The sequence below is a fragment of the Microcaecilia unicolor genome, chromosome 6, assembly GCF_901765095.1.
Source record: "Microcaecilia unicolor chromosome 6, aMicUni1.1, whole genome shotgun sequence".
Lineage (NCBI taxonomy): Eukaryota > Metazoa > Chordata > Amphibia > Gymnophiona > Siphonopidae > Microcaecilia > Microcaecilia unicolor.
Genome location: NC_044036.1, coordinates 138468185 through 138488258, shown reverse-complemented (window position 1 = coordinate 138488258; position 20074 = coordinate 138468185). Strand labels below are relative to the sequence as shown.

The 20074-nt window shown below is 44.6% G+C and overlaps 1 protein-coding gene across 5 annotated transcripts in view; it reads left to right on the top strand.

Annotated features, from left to right (window-relative positions):
* The first annotated feature begins 1043 nt into the window (after positions 1-1043).
* Positions 1044-20074, top strand: part of COL7A1 (collagen type VII alpha 1 chain) — a 260266-nt gene continuing 241235 nt past the window's right edge. For all 5 annotated transcript variants that reach the window (XM_030206399.1, XM_030206395.1, XM_030206397.1 and 2 more), the window contains exon 1: positions 1044-1318. The gene's annotated coding sequence lies outside the window, so the exon portion shown is untranslated. The remainder of the gene's footprint in view (positions 1319-20074) is intronic.

The window sequence follows — 20074 nt, the reverse complement described above, 5'->3', positions numbered from 1 at the left end:
CACCATGCATTTGTTTCTCTACCGAACTTGGCGAACGCCTTTACGGTACTATGTAAGCCACATTGAGCCTGTAAATAGGTGGGAAAATGTGGGGTACAAATGTAACAAATAAATAAATAAAAATAAAATTGTATTCATTCCAGACCTGTGAGAGCGGAAAAGTCGGCTGTAAAATTCAGAAAGGCATAATGGTAAGTTGCCTTCTGAGAAAAAAACCTTTGGCATTTCTGCTTTAAACATTTCGGTTGTCTTGTAGATTTTTATTCTACTTAGTTTGAGAGGACTGAATGCCAAATAAACTTCTGCCTCCTTCTGGCACAATTTTGAATCACCCCTACTTTTATCATGCAAAATTTGAGCCTAATTTTCAAAGGGAAGCTACCTGGGTATTTACCCAAACTACTGGCTTTGAAAATTGCCCTCTTCGGAATGAAAATAAACCCAGAATTACAGTTTCCATGTGCAAGTACCCTGGCAAAGATACAGCCATGTTAAAAATAAATGTTTATTTTTAAACAGAAATGTTTAATAAAAGCTGTTTCTTTCAAATCTCAGTTGGAGACACTGCTAGAAACTTGCATTGCTTGAACTGGGATTTTGATCAAAATGTTCTCATGCAGGCACTAAAGAAATCTCTTTTTAAAGTTCTTCATATCGTGTCTTTTATATAATACCTGACTCTTTCTGTTTTGTTTCAAACAGGAGGGTTTGGATGAAGAATGTTGGCTTGTTTTTCTTGGATGCCAGGGGAAGTCACCGTTTGAAAAAAAAAAAGGTGGGTGGGGAGGAGGGGCAGGTGTGGTTTATAGGAAATTTTAGAAGAGAAATCCTGGTGTCAAGCAAATAAAAGAAAAGAAAACCATTTCACCTGGAAGCCAAGAGCAATTGGGAGGGGAGACTGGAGAAGCACCGAGAATTTAAATAGCTTCTCATTCATTGGTTCCTGGGGGATGCAGGGGCTGGAAATACAGAGCAAGCTTCATTTTTACCAAAGCTGTGAGGGTTGTTGGGTTTTTTTTGACACTTGGGAGAATGTAGGAAAAAAGGCTGGACAAGAAAGAAAACTCACATCAACATTTCTGGGACTCTGTCCAGACGCTTTAGGTTTTTTTTTTTTCTCCTGCATTTCGGGAAAGCATCTTTTTGCGCCCCCCCCCCCCCCTCCCAGTGTATTGGAAGAGAGAAGGCTGGACAGAAATCTGCAGAGGACCATGGCTAGTAGTTAGAAAAACGTGTCCCAAGCAAAACTTGCCAAGAACGTGCTAAAAAGCAGGCGCTTAACTCGTCTCATATTTTGGATTATGCTCGCACGAAAAAGGTAAAAACTATGTTTCTATCTCATTTTTTTCTGTTTAAAGGCTACATCTGTTGAAATTACAACTAGACGGCTAGTTTCTGGACTAAAGGAAGCCGAATCGCTTGGAAAACGAAGGGGAACATTGCAAGACCTGGGAGTTAAAATGTTGAAAATATTCCCCCTTAAGAGACAAGTGTTTCCTTTCCATGACTGCACATGGCTTTATTCAAGGGGGAGGGCGCTTGTATTGTACTTGCAGGAAGGCGCATTATTTAAAGATTGCAAGAAAGCTAAGAGAGAGCCTCAGTCAAAGGAGCCCGGGGGGGGGGGGGGGGGTTGTTCAGCACCCCCAATATTGAACAAACTCCTTCTTGTGTCCAGGGAGAGGTAACTTCTGTTGGGTCTAGCACCCCCAGCAATTGTGAAAAGTTGGCCCCTATGGCCTCAGTTGACTTTTCTCGTACAGCTGTGTTACCGATTTCAAGCTGAACCGAAAGAAATATCTTTCATGCATATCCTCTGTGGTTTATGCAAATCTCCCCATACTTTGTCATAGAAAGCTTTGCTTTCTGTCCTGTATACTTCAGTTTTTTGTTCATCAAGACAACGTGCAAACAGGGAACAGCAACGTGTTTCAGGCGTTAGACATCTTTTAAATATTCCTTGTTTTCCCAAACTAGTAGCAGCTGGCAATGAGATGTCAGTTCTGTTCGAGCGCTGACACACAGGTCAACAGCGCTTTATTCTTCTGCCCCTGGCTTTGAGGGGGTCTTTTACTAAAGATTAACTTGTTATCTGCAGCAGGGCCCATAGCTAATCTTTAGTAAAAGACCCCCCCCCCCCTTACTAAATGCCCTCAATTCATTAGTGTGCAAAGGTGTGTAAAATGCAGAGAAAATGCTACATAATAAAAACTAAAAGGCCGAAGTGTGTCCCAGTCTTTTCTGCCAGCTTTATTCTTTTGGCAGATCAGTGTGCTTTTCGGGGGTTTGGAGGTTGGTATTTAGGGCAGCAGATTGCACCTCAGGGCACAGCTTGAAAGGAAGAAGAGCATGTGACAGGAGGAGCTTGCTTGAGCAACAAATCCTAGGATGGGTGGTTGTTGTGACACTGACCCACAGTAGCGGATGAGAAAATCTTTCCTGTTGTTCGCTCAGTGTCTGAGCTGGTGGGCTAGCCCAGGGTTTCCCCAAGTCGGTCCTGGAGTTCCCCCTTGCCAGTCAGGTTTTCAGGATATCCACAATGATATGCACGAGACTGACTGCTTCCATTGGATGCAAATCTCATGCATATTCATTGTGGATATCCTGAAAGCCTGACTGGCAAAGGGGGTACTCCAGGATCGACTTGGGAAACACTGGGCTGGACCACTAAACAATTCAAAAAGGTGTGGGATAAACACTAAGGATCCATGGTATTTAAAACTCTGAAACATTTTGCATCTTTTTGTCCAAATAACACAGTGTAATCAATGTCTTTGAATAATAACTTTTTTTAAAAAAATTTCACTTTCAATTATTGCAAACGTTTAATGTGGATATCCTGAAAATCCCACTGATCCCACTGACTGAGTGCATTCTGAGGACTGAAGTTAAGCTACAAAGTAGTACATTTAAAACCATGTAATTAAACTGGAATTTGTTGCCAGAGAATGTGGTAAAAGCAGTTAGCTTAGCGAGGTTTAAAAATAGATTTGGCTAACTTCCTTAAAGAAAAGTCTATAAGCCATTATTAAGATGGACTTGGGGAAAATCCACTGCTTATTTCTAGGATAAGCAGCATAAAATGTATTGTTTTGGGATCTTGCCAGGTACTTGTCACCTGGATTGGCCACTGTTGGAAACAGGATATTGGGCTTGATGGACCTTTGGTCTGTCCCAGTATGGCAACACTTTTGTTCTTGTTCTTTTGATCCTTATCTAGTAAGAGAATGGGATCAAAGCAAAACAAATGACCTAGAGGGGTGTAGACTGCACCGAGCAGCAGGTATTGGACATCCCTTAACAAAGGCATAGAAGAGGTAAATTGCGTGTTCCGCACGGAACAGATCTAAGACTCTGACCACCTTGCTGGGCAGATGAGATGGACTGTTACTCTGTTACTATGGTATCTTGCTTTGCAGCTAACAACCGAAAAGGTGGAAAGCTCGGCCCCTTTTACAAAGTACCAGTAAGCCCAACGCGGGCTTACCGCTTGCTAAAAAGGAAGTACTGCTAGCCTACCATAGAAGCCCAGCAGTAGTTCCCACCTCCAGCTTGTGTCATATCCGGCGCTACAAAAGAATTTTTTTTTATAGTGCCGGTGTGCAATCGGGCAGGTGCCGCATGGTGTCCGGTTACCACTGGGTTAGTGCGTGAACCCTTGCTGCCACTTCAATAGGTGGCAGTAAGGGCTTCCCCCCCCCCCCCAAATGGCATCGCGTCAAGTGCTTCACTTGCCGCACAGCTATTTAATGAAAAAAAGAAAGACCTACCTTTTTTACCCACTGCGGTGAAAGGGGGCCTCAGCATGCATCAAAAAACATGACCCAACCCCGGTGCAGGCCCCCTTTTGCCACAGCTTGGTAAAAGGTGCCCTCAATGTTTTATCCTGGTTTCTATAAATGATTTATTGGGATACCTCTACCTATTCAGGAAGAATTCTTTCACAGAGTTAATCAGCTACAAATCAAACTGTACCACAGGACAAGTCTGGATAGAGGCTGAATATAAATTGCCCAGGCAAAAAGTTTAGGTTCATTTTGGGATTTTGCAGACTTTTTTTTTGTGTGTGTGCATTTTTATTGTTCATTTCACACATTTGTTTTACTACAAATTGTCTTTCATTAGAATGTTTTAATATGCACATATTGATTGCACATTTATTCATAGGTTAAATCATATTTGCATGCACTATATATTTTTATGCATGGTAATGAATGCACATCCCTAAAAAGAGTACTTGTTTGTAACAGAGTAAATTCCCAGGATCTCTGTCACATTTTACCTGGATGTGTGCTTCATCTCATTAAATTCAGAAATGAGATATCACCTTTTTTAGATCTGAAGTCCATGGTTCAGCTTATATGTATTATGCTTTCTTTGCTTCATTGTTTGATTGCTTCTCTTACCCAGCTCCACTCATGAAGGCTAAAATGTTTAAGGGACTCATTAATGCCAGCACACATGGATTGGGAGTTAGTGACTATAAAATGAGTTCTTTACAAGTCTGAGACTACCTCTCATGAATATTCATTGTGGATGTCCGGAAACCCTGACTGGCTGGGGTGCCTCCAGGACCAGGTTTGGGAACCACTGTACTAGAGAGATCAGCAGCACTACCTCCTGAATGACCGCTGAAAAGCTCAGGTCCAAATGAGCAGGTTATCTGACACTTGCACATGCCCCAGAGTACCTGCAAACGCCAACTTCTTATATTGCAGCTGCAAAACTGGAAACACTTTTCAGGCCCCCTCAACCCATGCCTGTAACATGTGCCCTTTAAAACCGTGCAGGTTTCAAGTTTACATGTGGACATACCCAAATGTGGGAGCAGATCCCAGATGTGCATAATAGAAATAAAACAAAATAAAACATGGAAAAGAAAATAAGATGATACCTTTTTTATTGGACATAACTTAATACAGTGGCGAATTGATATGAGTGCCAGAGAGGGCATGCAGATCCCTCTCTGTTGGCATGTGCGCCGTCGCCTCAGCCAGAGTCGTACTACCGCTATGAATTGCTGGCGGGATTGCGCTAGCAGTTCAAAGTTGTGTTGGAGCAGAGGAGACATTACTCCTTGTTCCGACACTCACTCTCCTAGGCCGCAGGCTCGATGCTTAGTTCAGTTTTCCCTTCTCTCTCAGCTCTGGTCCCGCCCTTGCGGAAACAGGAAATGAAGGCAGGACCAGAGCTGAGAGAGAAGGGAAAACTGAACTAAGCACCGAGCCGAGCCTGCATACTTTTTACCGCGGCTGCCGCCCTAACCCCGACGAGGTTAGATGACTTTTAAAATTTGGAGGGGGCCTGGAACTCAAAGGGAGGGGGGACCCTGGAACTGGGAGGGAGGGAGTTGTCTCTTCAAAAGCATGCCAAATGCTTTTAAAGTTCTGTTATTCAGGTTAAATTGCCCTGTTGGCACTTTGCGATAATTAGATTTTGGGTTGCTGTTTGGGCACTCGGTCTCTGAAAGGTTCGCCATCACTGACTTAATACATTTCTTGATTAGCTTTTGAAGGTTGCACAGAAACTAATTAGTTGTTAATCAATTGGAGTTAATTGGCACGAATTAGGGGATTACATGTGCATCTGCCATGTACCCTATTCTATAACACAGGCACCTAAATTTTACACTGCATCCTCAAGAGGGGTATGCAATGTTATAGAATACTTGGATTTGCACGCCTAACTGCCATCAGTTGAGTGCCAGGATTTACACCAACGTCTGGCCGGCGTGTGTCCTCACGTCCAAAAGTTAGGCCCAGGAAGTGCGCTATGCTAGTATTATGTAAAAGGCTCTCTGTGCAGAGCATCCTTCACAGAATACTAGCTTAGGGGGTTCTTTTACAAACCATGGTAGCTCGTGGTAGAAATCAGCTGGTGGTAAACACCGAGACAACCATAGCAATATAATGGGTTTCTTGGTGTTTACCGCCAGCTAAAAACGCTACCATGGCTTAGTAAAAGACCCCCCCCCCCCCCCAGTGCAGACCTTAACAGCACACAACTATGAAGCCAGCCCTTAGTGAATTTTTTAATCACTATTCACACAAGCCTTTTAAATGACCACCATACTCTTGGGAATACAACCTAAGGGCCTTGTTTACTAGCTGTAGTTTTTAATGCACGCTAAGCATTTGCTAACTGTGTAGATGGGAAGGCTGTCCACGGAGTGGATGAACACAAAATCCCACGGGGTGCAAATATAGAAAGACAAAGTGGGAAATGGACCAATGACTTCAGGATGACGGGACTATGGTGGTATAACAGGAGTCTTGAGTGATGCAGATCAATTATTGAATAACTGGTTCGTCTTGAGCAGTATCCAAAAAAATATATCAATTACTGGATGGTCTTACATAAGTGCTTCCCAAGCTTACTCAACAGACTTTGCAATGCTATGCTGCCAGTCAACGTAGCATTGTGAAGTCTGCTCAAGACTCCTGAGGCAGGCCTGTGGCCGAAACACAGTACTGTGTCGAGTCTACAATAAAGTTTATTCTTGTTATACCACCATAGTCCCGTTGTCCTGAAGTCATTGGTCCATTTCCCACTTTGTCTTTCTCTAACTGTGTAGATGCCCATAATTTTCCTATGCGCTAAAAACACTAGTGCACCTTAGTAAACAGGGCCCATGGAGTGCAATTTTCCAGGCACATTCAAAGCATGATCCTAGGAATGTTGCCCCTGAATCTGTACAAAGGGAGCAAAATGTACAAGTATAAATTATTTTCCTGGCTTTGGAAAATGTCGTCTTATGATGGGGGAGGGGGGTTATTTGTGTAGATAACAAAATATCAGAACTGAAATGAAGAGAAGGTGGAAGATGAGGGTGAGAGAAGAAAACATGGTGGAGAGGCAGGATGAGAGCAGGGTAGCTTTACATTTTTCACTGGGGCATTCTTTTCATGAGCAGCATCTAAAGCTTTGCAGCAGCATTTTTTGGCTGTGGAGGAGGACGGCGTTTTCTGTGTCCTGCAGAAAATTTATTAGGAATGCCAGAGATAGTACATAGGATTAGAAGAATCAGGGGGATCAGGAGAGCAACAAAAGATATTCATAATAAATAGGAAAGCTTGCAAAACATGGACAACATCTCAGCAAGGTAGCAGAATCATGGATGAAAATACTTTTCTGTTGCTTGCATTAGAGGTAGATGAATAGGGGAAAATTGTCATTTCTATTTCTGGGGCACAAGACTCGCTTTCACCGCAGCCAACTCTGTACAGACCACTGCTCTGTAGCTGAGGATTTAACTAATCCCAGTTCTTGCCCAGTTTTTTATTCTGGGCTACAGGTTTTTAAATTCTCACTTTCCTCCCCATATGCAAATGGTAACTGGTATAGAATAAATCCCTTTGCAAACCATACAAAGAATGAGGAATGTATTTTAAGGTGACTCTTGAAAAGCATAAGCAGTAGAGGAGAGACTTGGTGGGTACTGAGGTAAATTGTGAGCCAGGGAAAGCAACATTTAAAATGATGCTCTTTGTGATCATGATCATGGGGGAGCACTTCAACCTCCATTGTCTCAGGTACACCTTAGGTCCTTGGTCTTCACTCCCAGTCCTCATGAGCGAACAATAGGTCTAGTTTTCAGGATATTCCTAATGAATATCCATGAGAGAGATTTGCATGCCTACTACCACCATTGTATGCAAATATCTCTCATGCATATTCACAAAGAGTATCCTGAAAACCTAAGCTATTGGTGGTCATTGCGACCTGTGAAGGCCAAGGATTCTGGTTTCGAGCCCATTTAGACAGAGAAGTGACACACAACTTGCTTTGAACATGGATTTGGAAACTGCAAGCAACAAATCTATAATCCAAATACTGATTTTTGTCAACTGAGTGAACGAAGCTTTAGATACTACTTCTTTGAATCTTTCGTCTTTTGCCAGCCTGATATTCATGATAACACTTTATCTTTATTCAACTTGAATCACCCATATAGTAATGTAAGTCATCCCTTGCTAATGTTCTCTTAGGTGTCCGTGGCTGGTGTCATGATTGTTGCAGTTGTCCAGGTCTTGTCGCGTCTGAATAAATGGAACTGATATTTTAGTCATCGTGCTGTGGCTTTCTTCAGGGTGCTCTGTGAGGTCTGCAGTTTCTCTATATATAGTGGGTCTTCACTTATATAAACATGCGTGGATAAACATAAACGAATCCTGTTCAGAAGGAATGTATCCTTGGGAGCTTAGCCGAGTTTAGGTGGCAGAGCCGGTGGTGGGAGGCGGGGCTGGTGGTTGGGAGGCAGAGATAGTGCTGGCCAGACTTATATGGTCTGTGCCAGAGCTGATGGTGGAAGGCGGGACTGGTAGTTGGGAGGCAGGGATAGTGCTGGCCAGACTTATACGGTCTGTGCCCTGAAGAGGACAGGTACAAATAAAAAATAGCACATATGAATTTATCTTGTTGGGCAGACTGGATGGACCGTTCAGGTCTTTTTCTGCCATCATCTACTATGTTACTATATAGTGGGTCTTCAAACCTGATAGACAGGGTTTAAGGTGATTTCATCAGGAAATTGTAGCGGGAAAGTCCGTTTGTCACAAATTTGAATTTTTGGTGGTTATCAATAGAAATCAAACAAAATAAAACATGGAAAAGAAAATAAGATGATACCTTTTTTATTGGACATAACTTAATACATTTCTTGATTAGCTTTCGAAGGTTGCCCTTCTTCGTCAGATCGGAAATAAGCAAATGTGCTAGCTGACAGTGTATATAAGTGAAAACATTCAAGCATTACTATGACAGGGTGGGAGGATGGGGGTGGGTAGGAGGTATGCATGGGGACATCAAAACATATCATTGATATTCTAACAGGATGGGAGTGGATAGGTGAGGGGTGGGGTGATCAACAGAGACATACAGCTTTATGGTTTATAATGGGCTAGGAACCCCAGATCCTTGTTAAGTCCTTTCTGTTGGGAGTTCTTTATGGTTTTACCCACCCCCATCCTCCCACCCTGTCAGACTGTCATAGTAATGCTTGAATGTTTTCACTTATATACACTGTCAGCTAGCACATTTGCCTATTTCCGATCTGACGAAGAAGGGCAACCTTCGAAAGCTAATCAAGAAATGTATTAAGTTATGTCCAATAAAAAAGGTATCATCTTATTTTCTTTTCCATGTTTTATTTTGTTTGATTTCTATTGATAACCTTAAGAGTGGACTAACATGGCTACCACACTCCTCTACTTAATTTTTGGTGAGAAAGTCTGTTGGTCATGAATTTAAAATTCAAATTCTTGACCAACGGTAGTGGGTCTTCAAACCTGATTGACGGGGTTTGAGGTGATTTTGGCAGGCAATTGAGACAGGAAAGTCCGTTGGTCACAAATTTGAATTCTGGTGGGAAAGTCTGTTGGTCATGAATTCAAATTCGTGACCAACGGACTTTCCTGTCTCAATTGCCTGCCAAAATCACCTGAAAGCCCAGCTAATCAGGCTTGAGGACCCCACTATATATAAAGACAAACTGGGCGGGTTGTAGATGTTTCAAAACACTATGCACATTATTATAGAATACACCCAATGTGCGCCTAAGTTAGGTATTTATTTATTTGTTACATTTGTATCTCACATTTTCCCACCTATTTGTAGGCTCAATGTGGCTTACATAATACTGGAGAGGCCTTTGCAGGCTCCGGTGTGAACAAATACAGGGTGATGTTGTGGTAAGATCAAGTTCATGTGGCATACCTGTACATGGCAGCTAGGCTTATATTTTGTAAAACGCAATTTGAAAGCGCAGAACCCCTCCGCGAAAAACTACACTGGCTCCCAATCAAAGAATGCATCACCTTCAAAATCTGCACCCTGGTTCACAAAATCATCTACGGTGAAGCCCTGAGATACATGACAGACTTGATCGACTTACCAATTAGCAATACATCCAAATCAACATGATCTTATCTAAATCTGTACTACCCAAGCTGCGAAGGACTTAAATACAAAACAACTTGGTTTTAGGTGGCCTAAATCGGTGTGCCTAAGTTTTTTTTTTTTTTTTTTTGCAAGATTGGTATGTGAGTGTATTCTATAAAGTATGCATAACTTTAGGTGTAGTTTATATTATCACACTAACTGCATGGTTTTATAGAATTGATTTTTAAGGTGCCATATATGGAATTTCCCCCCTTAGCGCATCCTAATGTGGGACTTTCCCATGTTCTAAGTCCATTTCTAGTACAGCCATAAATTTGGCCTTTTTCAATTATATCTTTCTCCGGCTATGTGCTAATGATGCCATTATCCCGCAGCCACTGAAACAATTCATGCAGGAGTCCTTACCAACTCCTTAGGTGGCTGCTAAGAGCTCCCTCCATGTTAGCATTATTCAGTTAGCATGCGCTAGGATCAGCACACTAGTTGTATAGTACTTTCACAGCCATTCTCCTCCCTTGACAAGCCCCCTCCCCCCACCAAAATAAAAACAATAAATACTGCACAGTTAGCGCAGGCAAATGGCAAAACTAATGCAAAATGCTTCATTGTGTCCTGCATGAAGCCATTGTTTTAATCAATCTCAACAATAAGTACATAAGTAATGCCATACTGGGAAAAGACCAAAGGCCCATCAAGTCCAGCATCCTGTCCCCGACAGCGGCCAATCCAGGTCAAGGGCACCTGGCAGCTTCCCAAACGTACAAACATTCTATACATGTTATTCCCAAAATTGTGGATTTTTCCCAAATCCATTTAGTAGCGGTCTATGGACTTGTCCTTTAGGAAACCGTCCAAACCCTTTTTAAACTCTGCCAAGCTAACCGCCTTCACCACATTCTCCGGCAATGAATTCCAGAGTTTAATTACGCGTTGGGTGAAGAAACAAGTTTCTCCTATTTGTAGTTTCATCGCATGCCCCCTAGTCCTAGTATTTTTTTAGTATTTTTGGAAAGAGTAAACAAACAATTCATGTCTACACGTTCCACTCCATTCATTATTTTATAGACATAGGTACATAAGTAATGCCACACTGGGAAAGACCAAGGGTCCATCGAGCCCAGCATCCTGTCCACGACAGCGGCCAATCCAGGCCAAGGGCACCTGGCAAGCTTCCCAAACGTACAAACATACATGTTATTCCTTGAATTATGGATTTTTACCAAGTCCATTTAGTAGCGGTTTATGGACTTGTCCTTTAGGAAACCGTCTAACCCCTTTTTAAACTCTGCCAAGCTAACCGCCTCCACCACGTTCTCCGGCAACGAATTCCAGAGTTTAATTACACGTTGGGTGAAGAAAGATTTTCTCTGATTTGTTTTGAATTTACTACACTGTAGTTTCATTGCATGCCCCCTAGTCTTAGTCTCCCCTCAGCCGTCTCTTCTCCAAGCTGAAAAGCCCTAGCCTCCTTAGTCTTTCTTCATAGGGAAGTCGCCCCATCCCTGCTATCATTTTAGTCGCCCTTCACTGCACCTTTTCCAATTCTATATCTTTCTTGAGATGCGGCGACTGGAATTGGACACAATACTCAAGGTGCGGTCGCACCATGGAGTGATACAACGGCATTATAACATCCTCATACCTGTTTTCCATTCAATATCAACAAGATTCTTATTGACGGCTTTATCCCCAAAATAAGAGGGCTTAACGCAGTTTACATGGGGGCCCTTTTACTAAGCCGTGTAGGTGGCTACGTGCATCCAACACATGCCAATTCGGAGTTAGCACCCGGGTGGTAAATTTCATTTTTTATACATGTCCAATATGCACATTGGAAAATATTTTTTTAAATTTTACAACGCACGGTGCTAACCGGGCGGTGATTGTCAGTGTGTATGGGCTGATTATTACCACCCAGTTAACACGTGAGACCTTACCGCGAAGTCAGTGGGTGGCAGGAAGGTTTCGGACCCAAAATGGATGCGCGTTAATTTTTATTTTGCCGCATGTCCGTTTTCAGCCAAAAAAAAGGCCCTTTTTTTTTTTTTTACAGGAGTGCTGAAAACTGGACCTTCGTGCGTCCAAAACACACATATACACTAGCGCAGGCCATGATTCAGCGCACCTTAGTAAAAGGACCCCTAAGTTGCCTGAGTCCAGGGAGGGTTAAATGAGTTGCTTAAGATCACAAGGAACAGCAATGGGATTTGAACCAGGCTTCCCTGGTTGTCAGCCCCCTGCTGTAATCAATGGGGCTCCTCCTTGAAACTTTAAAACCGATTCTTGTACTTTCAGTCAAGCAGTTTTCATATGAGCTGTAATTTAAATATCCAGGCAGTTATTTATAGTTTGGTGCATCAATAGTTCTCTTGTCCTCAATTACTGTAGATGCCTCTGTCAGTCGGAACGTATTTTTCTCTTCCGTTGAACCACACAAATGGAGCGTGTAGTACAAAGGAGTAATGTGTTGTCATTTTCACTCTTCTCAGGCCTGTCCCACTAAAAGAGACTTCATATTGCCCAAGGGGTACATGTAATGGACAGAGGCTGATCTTGAAAGACAGTCGTATGAAGGCGTGTGTGGTTTAGGAAGTCCTGATCTCCCTTTATGAAAAGATTTTTGCCTTTGGTAAAGGACAGGGAAACGTGTTGAAAACGGTGCCTGTGCTCTCCTCTTCATGTGGAAATTGGAGTTTTAGTTAAAGGCTCCTAACAGAAACCAGATGAACATCCTTAGGCCCCTGATGCTCAAAAGCAAATGCGACACTAGAAGCCATTAGCGCACACATTCACTACCACTGAATGCTCAGAGCCAGCGAGCGCGTGAAATAAGAAGCTCGCTGGCTCTGTGCCCAATGAGCATGCAAATGTATGCTAAACAGGTAATCAACTATACCTCCCCAATGCTCAATGGGCAGCGCGCCAGACAAGGGCGGTCTTCCCGTAGCGAAGCCTTGACCTGTCAGTCAGACCTGGTGGTCCGATGGACTCCAGAACCCCCCCCCCCCCCCAATGATGTAGGGGCCTGGTGGTCCGGTGGACCCCAGACACTCCACCCCCTGAAAATAACACCAAGGTGGTCCAGTGATACCCCTGGCCATGCCCCCATCCCAAAGACTAGCCCTGGTGGCCCAACGGTAGCCCCCCCCCAAACCCAACTTTCTCCTAGATGAAGAAAGAGGGATGGCGGCCTAGTCCCTCCTGCTGGGTATGCCATCAAAATGGTGGCACTCTGCCCTACCTGGTGCATCCATGGATGCACTGGGCGGGGCTTAACTACCATATAAGGGAGTTTTCCACACTTGAGCTGGCGCTATCACCCAGGCTCTTCGGATCATGTGCTGTGTGCAAAGTGTATGAACTTTTCCTCATGGATATCAGATGCTGCAGGCTCTGTATCAGTATTAGACTAATCCTGTGCATGACAGGGTATGCTGTCAATTTGAAACATTAGTGAAACACCAATAAACTTTATTCTTTCATTTATAGATGAAATTACTTTAAAAAAGGAAGAAATTTTGTTTTTTGTCATTTTGTCATCCCAAAAGGTATTAGCATCATGCTACCCTGCAGCATTTTGTCATTTCAGCACAAGATTTTTAATGTGCTAAAATATTTTAATGAATGCAAGTTTTTACAACACACATTTTTGAGAATAATTTGCACTAAAAATGTTAACATGAATTGTAAAACAATGATGCACAATAAAGACAAAATGAAATCAACAGAAATAAAAAAACAGATTAAAAAAACAAATCAAAGTAAATCGAAATAAGATTAAATTAATTTTTCATACACACCTCATAATGTACAGAAGTTTGGTTTCCAGACAGATCAGTGCTGGTGAAAGGGAAATTGTTCCTTGTTGAGGACATGACCACTGATTGCTCAAGAAATATTTGAAAGGTCTTTAGAGAAGGTGACTCATTCCTCTCTTTGAAAGTTTAATTGTTGGAAGATTTATGAATCTTGTAAACCTTACTCACTGTGGGGCCTTTTACTAAGTGTGTTTGGCACTTGAGGCTAGATTCAGTAGATGACTAATAAAAATTGGCGCTGAACGGTATTCTATAAATAGCGATCCAGGATGACAACTTTTTATAGAATTGTGCATAGCGCCGGGATCCGTGCTCTACTTTGAGCGCAAGGATTTACACCAAATGAAACTGGTGAGGCCCCATTTGGAGTACTGCGTGCAGTTCTGGAGACCGCACCTACGGAAAGATATAAACAGGATGGGATCGGTCCAGAGGGCGGCTAGAAAATTAGTAAGCGGTCTTGGGACAGGCTTATGAACCTCAACATGTATACGCTGGAAGAGAGGAGGGAGAGAGGAGACATGATAGAAACGTTTAAATCAGGGGCGTATCTGGAATCCGGCGGTAGGGGGGGCCAGAGCCAGAGAGGGGGGGCACATTTTTGCCTCCCTCCCCCCCCGCCACCGCCGCCTCTGCCTCTCTCCGCCCCAACCCCCGCCAGCCGAGGTCCGACCTGCAATCTCCATATTTCGTCTTCCTCCGTGGCCATGTGCTTCAAGGAAGTAACGCTGCAGTGCTGATTCGTTGACTCCAGTTCGGCGTCTGACGTCGCAGCGACGTCAGACGCCGAACTGGAGTCAACGAATCAGCACTGCAGCGTTACTTCCTTGAAGCACATGGCCACGGAGGAAGACGAAATATGGAGATTGCGGGTCGGACCTCGGCTGGCGGGGGTTGGGGCCCCCCGCCAGCCAAAGTAAGCAGCGGGGGAGGGTTGACGGCGGGGAGGGGGGCCAGGGCGAAATCTGCGGGGGCCCAGGCCCCTGTGGCCCCACGCAGATACGCCCCTGGTTTAAATATCTCAAGGGCATTTATGTACAGAAAGAGAGCCTTTTTCAAATGAATGAGGGGGCATATGACAAAGTTAAGAGAGAATAGGCTTAGCAGCAGTGGTGTGCTGGAGCCGGCTCGCTCCGGCTCGCAAGATCCGGTTGTTAAATTTTGGCCGGACTTGCGAGCAGGTTGTTGGAAAGGGCAAGCCGGCTCTCCCTCCCTTCGCCCTCCGGATCCGGTCCCTCACCGATCCTACCTTGACTATCAAATTCTTCGGGGCAGGCAGTGTTGCCTGCCCGCAGTTATCGCTGACTTTCCTCCGCCGCCTTTTTGTGCTTTAAAAATGGCCACCGAGACTTCTAGAGGCGGCCTCGCGAGACTTCTGTAAGTCTCGGCGGCCATTTTGAAGCGCGATTGGGCGGCGGAGGAAAGTCAGCGATGGCAGCGGGCAGGCAACACCGCTTGCCCCAAAGAATTTGATGGCCAAGGTAGGGTCAGTGAGGGACCAGATCGGGAGGGAGGGAGGGAGGAAGCAGGAGAATTTGTGGAACAAGTCGGGAGGGGGTGGCAGGGGAGAGAAGGGAGCTGCTGGCCATGGGTGGATGGAGGGCAGGGGAGAGAAGGGTCGCTGGCCATGGGTGCATGCAGGGCAGGGGAGAGAAGGGAGCTGCTGGCCATGGGTGGATGGAGGGCAGGGGAGAGAAGGGTCGCTGGCCATGGGTGGATGGAGGGCAGGGGGAGAGGAGGGGAGAGAGAATAAATGCTGGACATGGATGGAGGGGAGGGAAGAGTGAGGAAGGAGATAAGATAAGGGAAAAGAAAGAGAGAAGAAAAACTGCACATGGATGAAGAAAATAGGCAGAAGCTGAGGACCAGAAATGAAGAAGAAAGGAGGAAAGGAAAGAAATAAATGGAAAGGAAGCCCTGGAAACGGAGTTAAGAGGACAGAAAGCAGCAGAATCGGATACTGGGCCAGCATGATCAGAAAAACAGTCACCAGACAACAAAGGTAGAAAAAATCATTTTATTTTCATTACAGTGTTTGGAATATGTTCCCTTTGAGAATCAGGTGCTCAACATTAAAAGTTTATATTTATTTACTTATTTATGGCATTTTATCCCACATTAAACATGAATTAGATTGGAACCTGGGATCATTTAATTTTTTTTTTCCTGGAGAGAGTAATGCATTGCCCCCCCCCCCCCCCCCACTGGCTATAGTCAGCTCTGCAATTTTGGGGGGCACAGAGGTGGACGGGGGGGCACAGTGGTGGACGGGGGGGGGGCGCTGAGGTGGACCGGGGAGAGAGCCTGTTGTTAAAAATTTACCAGCACACCACTGCTTAGGAGTGGTGGACGGGGGGGGGGGGGGGGGGGGGCGCTGAGGTGGACCGGGGAGAGAGCCTGTTGTTAAAAATTTACCAGCACACCACTGCTTAGGAGTAACCTAAGGAAGTATTATTTCACGGAAAGGGTGGTGGAGTCGAGGTCTGTTCCAGAATTTTAAAAGGCACGAGATACTACAACTACTACTACTAATAGCATTTATATAGCGCTACCAGATGCACGCAGCACTGAACACTTGACATAGAGACACAGTCCCTGCTCAAAGAGCTTACAATCTAAGTAAAACAGACAGACAAGACATTACAGGCAAGGGAATTACAGGGTAGAGAGGAACAGGGAGGAGGAGAGCAAATGAGTAGCGGTTAGGAGCCAAAGGCAGTAGTGAAAAGGTGAGCTTTCAGCATAGATTTGAAAACAGGCAAAGAAGGCGCTAGACGTATGGGTTCGGGAAGACAGTTCCAGGCATAAGGTGCTGCAAGACAAAAGGAACGAAGTCTGGAGTTAGCGGTGGAGGAGAAGGGGGACAAGAGAGATTTGTTCAGAGTGGAGTTCATGGGGAGGAATGTAGGGAGAGAGGAGAGGTAATGAGGGGTCATAGAGTAGATGCATTTAAAGGTCAGCAAGAGGAGTTTGAACTGTATACGGAAGTGGACAGGGAGCCAATGAAGTGACTTGAGGAGTGGGCTAGTGTGGGCATAACGATTCTGGCGGAAAATAAGTCGAGCTGCAGAATTCTGGACAGATTGGAGAGGAGAAAGTGGAAGACCAGTGAGAAGTAAATTGCAATAGTCTAGGCGAGAAGTAACAAGGGTGTGAATAAGGGTTTTGGTGGCGTGTTCAGAAAGGAAGGGGCGAATTTTGCTATTGTTCAAGATAAAAAAGCGACAGGTTTTGGCAATTTGTTGAATATGAGCAAAGAAGGAGAGAGAGGAGTCGAAGATGACACCAAGGTTACGAGCCAAGGAGACAGGGAGGATATGAAAGCCATTAACAGAGAATGGGGAAGAGGTTAGGAGGGTTAGGGGGAAAAATGAGAAGTTCAGTTTTAGCCATATTTAATGTGAGATGGCGTTGAGACATCCAGAAAGCAATGTCAGACAAGCAGGCAGAGATTTTGTCCTGGATTAAGGTTGAGATTTCAGGGGTGGAGATGTAAATCTGAGAGTCATCAGCATAAAGATGGTAATGAAAACCATGGGATGAGATCAGGGCACCAAGGGAGGAGGTATAGATGGAGAAAAGGAGTGGTCCAAGGACAGAACCCTAAGGCACACCTACTGAAAGCGAGAGGGAAGTTGAAGAGGATCCACCAGAGTGAACACTGAAACTACGGAGTGAAAGGTAGGAAGAAAACCAGGAAAGAACAGGGCCTTGGAATCCAAGCGAGGACAACGTATCGAGGAGTAGGGTGTGGTCAACAGTGTCGAAAGCAGCAGGATAGGTCAAGAAGGATGAGGATGGAATAGAGACCTTTGGATTTAGCCAGAAGCAGATTATTAGAGACTTTAGTAAGTGCAGTTTCAGTAGAATGAAGAGGGCAAAATCTGGATTGAAGTGGGTCAAGAATAGGTTGAGAAGAGAGAAAGTCAAGGCAACAGCGGTGAACGACGCGTTCAAGTAATTTGGAGAGGGAAGGGAGATGGGGCGATAGTTGGCGGGACAGGTAGGGTCAAGTGAGGGTTTTTTAAGGAGTGGAGTGACTATAGCATGTTTGAAGGTCGTAGGAACAGTTGCAGTGGAGAGTGAAAGATTAAGGATGTGACAGATGACAGGGATGATAATAGGAGAGATAGTGTAAGTAGGTAAGTGGGGATGGGATCAGAGGAACAGGTAGTACATTTAGAGGAAGAAAGAAGAAGAGCAGTTTCTTCAGTAGAAACTTCGGAGAAGGAGAGTAGGGGGTGTAGACTTAAGAGAGAGAGAGGTGGGGAGGGTTTGGATGAAAATTCAAGGTTAATCTTACGGATTTTATCATGGAAGTAATCAGCTAGAGTCTGTGGAGAAAGAGAAGGGGGAATAGGAGACAGAGGTACTTTTGAGAAGAGAGTTCAGAGTGGTGAAGAGAAGTCGAGGGTTAGAACCGAGGGAATTAGTCAAATGGCTGAAGTAATCCTGTTTGGCAAGTGAAAGGGCAGACTGGAAGGAGTTTAGCATGAACTTGAAATGAATGAAGTTGGCAAGGGTACGGGATTTAAGCCAAGAACATTCTGCTGAGCGGGCACAGGAGCGAAAATAACGGATTCTAGAGGTTAGCCAAGGTTGGGGTTTGGCACGCCTAGTCAGATGGGGCGTGAGAGGAGCAAGAGTGTCAAGAGCAGAGGAGAGAATAGTATCATAGGAAGAGACAGCTTCATTCACAGACTTAAGCAAGGTGATGGTAGAGAGAGGGTTAGAAACACAAGAAGATAGAGTAAAGGGGTTGACAGCTTGAAGGTTCCTAGAGGTGGGGGATGAGATTGGGTGGGACTGGGGAGGAGGGTGTTTAAGATTGAAGGTTACTAGGTGATGGTCGGAAAGGGGGAGATCAAAGGAATAGAAACTGGAGGGAGAGCAGTTAGAGGAGAGGATACGCATGTGGGATCACTTAGGAACAGGAAGAGTTAGGGGTTACAGAGGATGGGCAGACTGGATGGGTCATATGGCCTTTATCTGCCGTCCTGTTTCTATGTAAATCCTGGTGTGTTAGGCGCACATTCCCAGTATTCAATAATACTGAACGCTCCTGACCCACCCATGCTCATCCCATTGCCATGTCCCCTTCTGAGTAGCACACTGTCCTCCAAATTCTATAAAAGTCACTAAAAATTGCACTAATTCAGGCACACACCCAATTTGTGTGTGCAGTTGAGTTGAATAACGAGCCAATTAGCAATGATAATTGGCATAGCAAACAATTATTGGTGCTAGTTTGTTATAATTAAAATTTGAATACATAAATTTAGGCATGGGATCCACATGAAATTTTACATGCAGGTCCAAAAAGGGGCGCAGTCTTGGGTGGATATGGGGCATTCCCAAAATTTATGTGCGGTGTTATAGAATAATGGGGATCTGCACCAAATTTAGGTGCTGGGATTTACACCAAAGTTTCGTTGGTGTAAACTGTCACGCCTAAATGTAGTTACGGTTCCTGGCGCTAAGTGCTGTTCTAGAATTGGTGCCTAACTTTGGGTTCCTTTTACTAAGCGGTGCTAAGCCCAAAGCGGGCTTACCACTCGCTATACAGGAAGTACCGCCGGGCTACCGTAGCAGCCTGGCTGTACTTCCCACCCCTAGCGCATTGTCACTTCCTGAGTGTACTCAGCGGTAGGTACTGCCCAGTTACCGCCAAGTTAACGCAGAAGCCCTTACTGCCACCTCAATGGGTGGTGGTAAGGGCTCCCCCCACCACCACCAAATGGCTGCGTGGCAAGTGCTTTACTTGCCACATGGCCATTTCCTGAAGGAAGGCAAGACTTCCCTTTTACCAGCTGTAGTAAAAGGAGGCTCAGCACTGGCCCTCTTTTGCTACTGCTTGGTAAAAAGCTTTTCCTACATGAGCACGCAGCTGTGGAATGCACTGCCACTTGACCTGAAAACAATTTACGACCTAATCAACTTTCGTAAATCACTGAAGACTTATCTCTTCAACAAGGCATACCACAATGATTAACAATAGTAACTGTAACGCATCACCACTTACCTGATATTCTGAATGTTTTCTTTCGATACCAGATTGCTTAATTCTATTATGTTATACATGTTCTTTAGGTAATACCAATTTTATCTTTACTCTGGAATGGCGAATGCCATGACGGAACATTGTAAGCCACATTGAGCCTGCAGATAGGTGGGAAAATGTGGGATACAAATGCAACAAACAAATAAAAGGGGCCATTTAAACGCTAGCAGCTGCCGTTCGCTATTGTCGACGCAGCCCATTCAGTTTGAATAGGCTGTGTCGGCATTGCCGCCCAGCAGCCGCTAGCAAAGCTTAGTAAACGGGGGGGGGGGGGGGGGGGGGGGGGGGTTAGAGA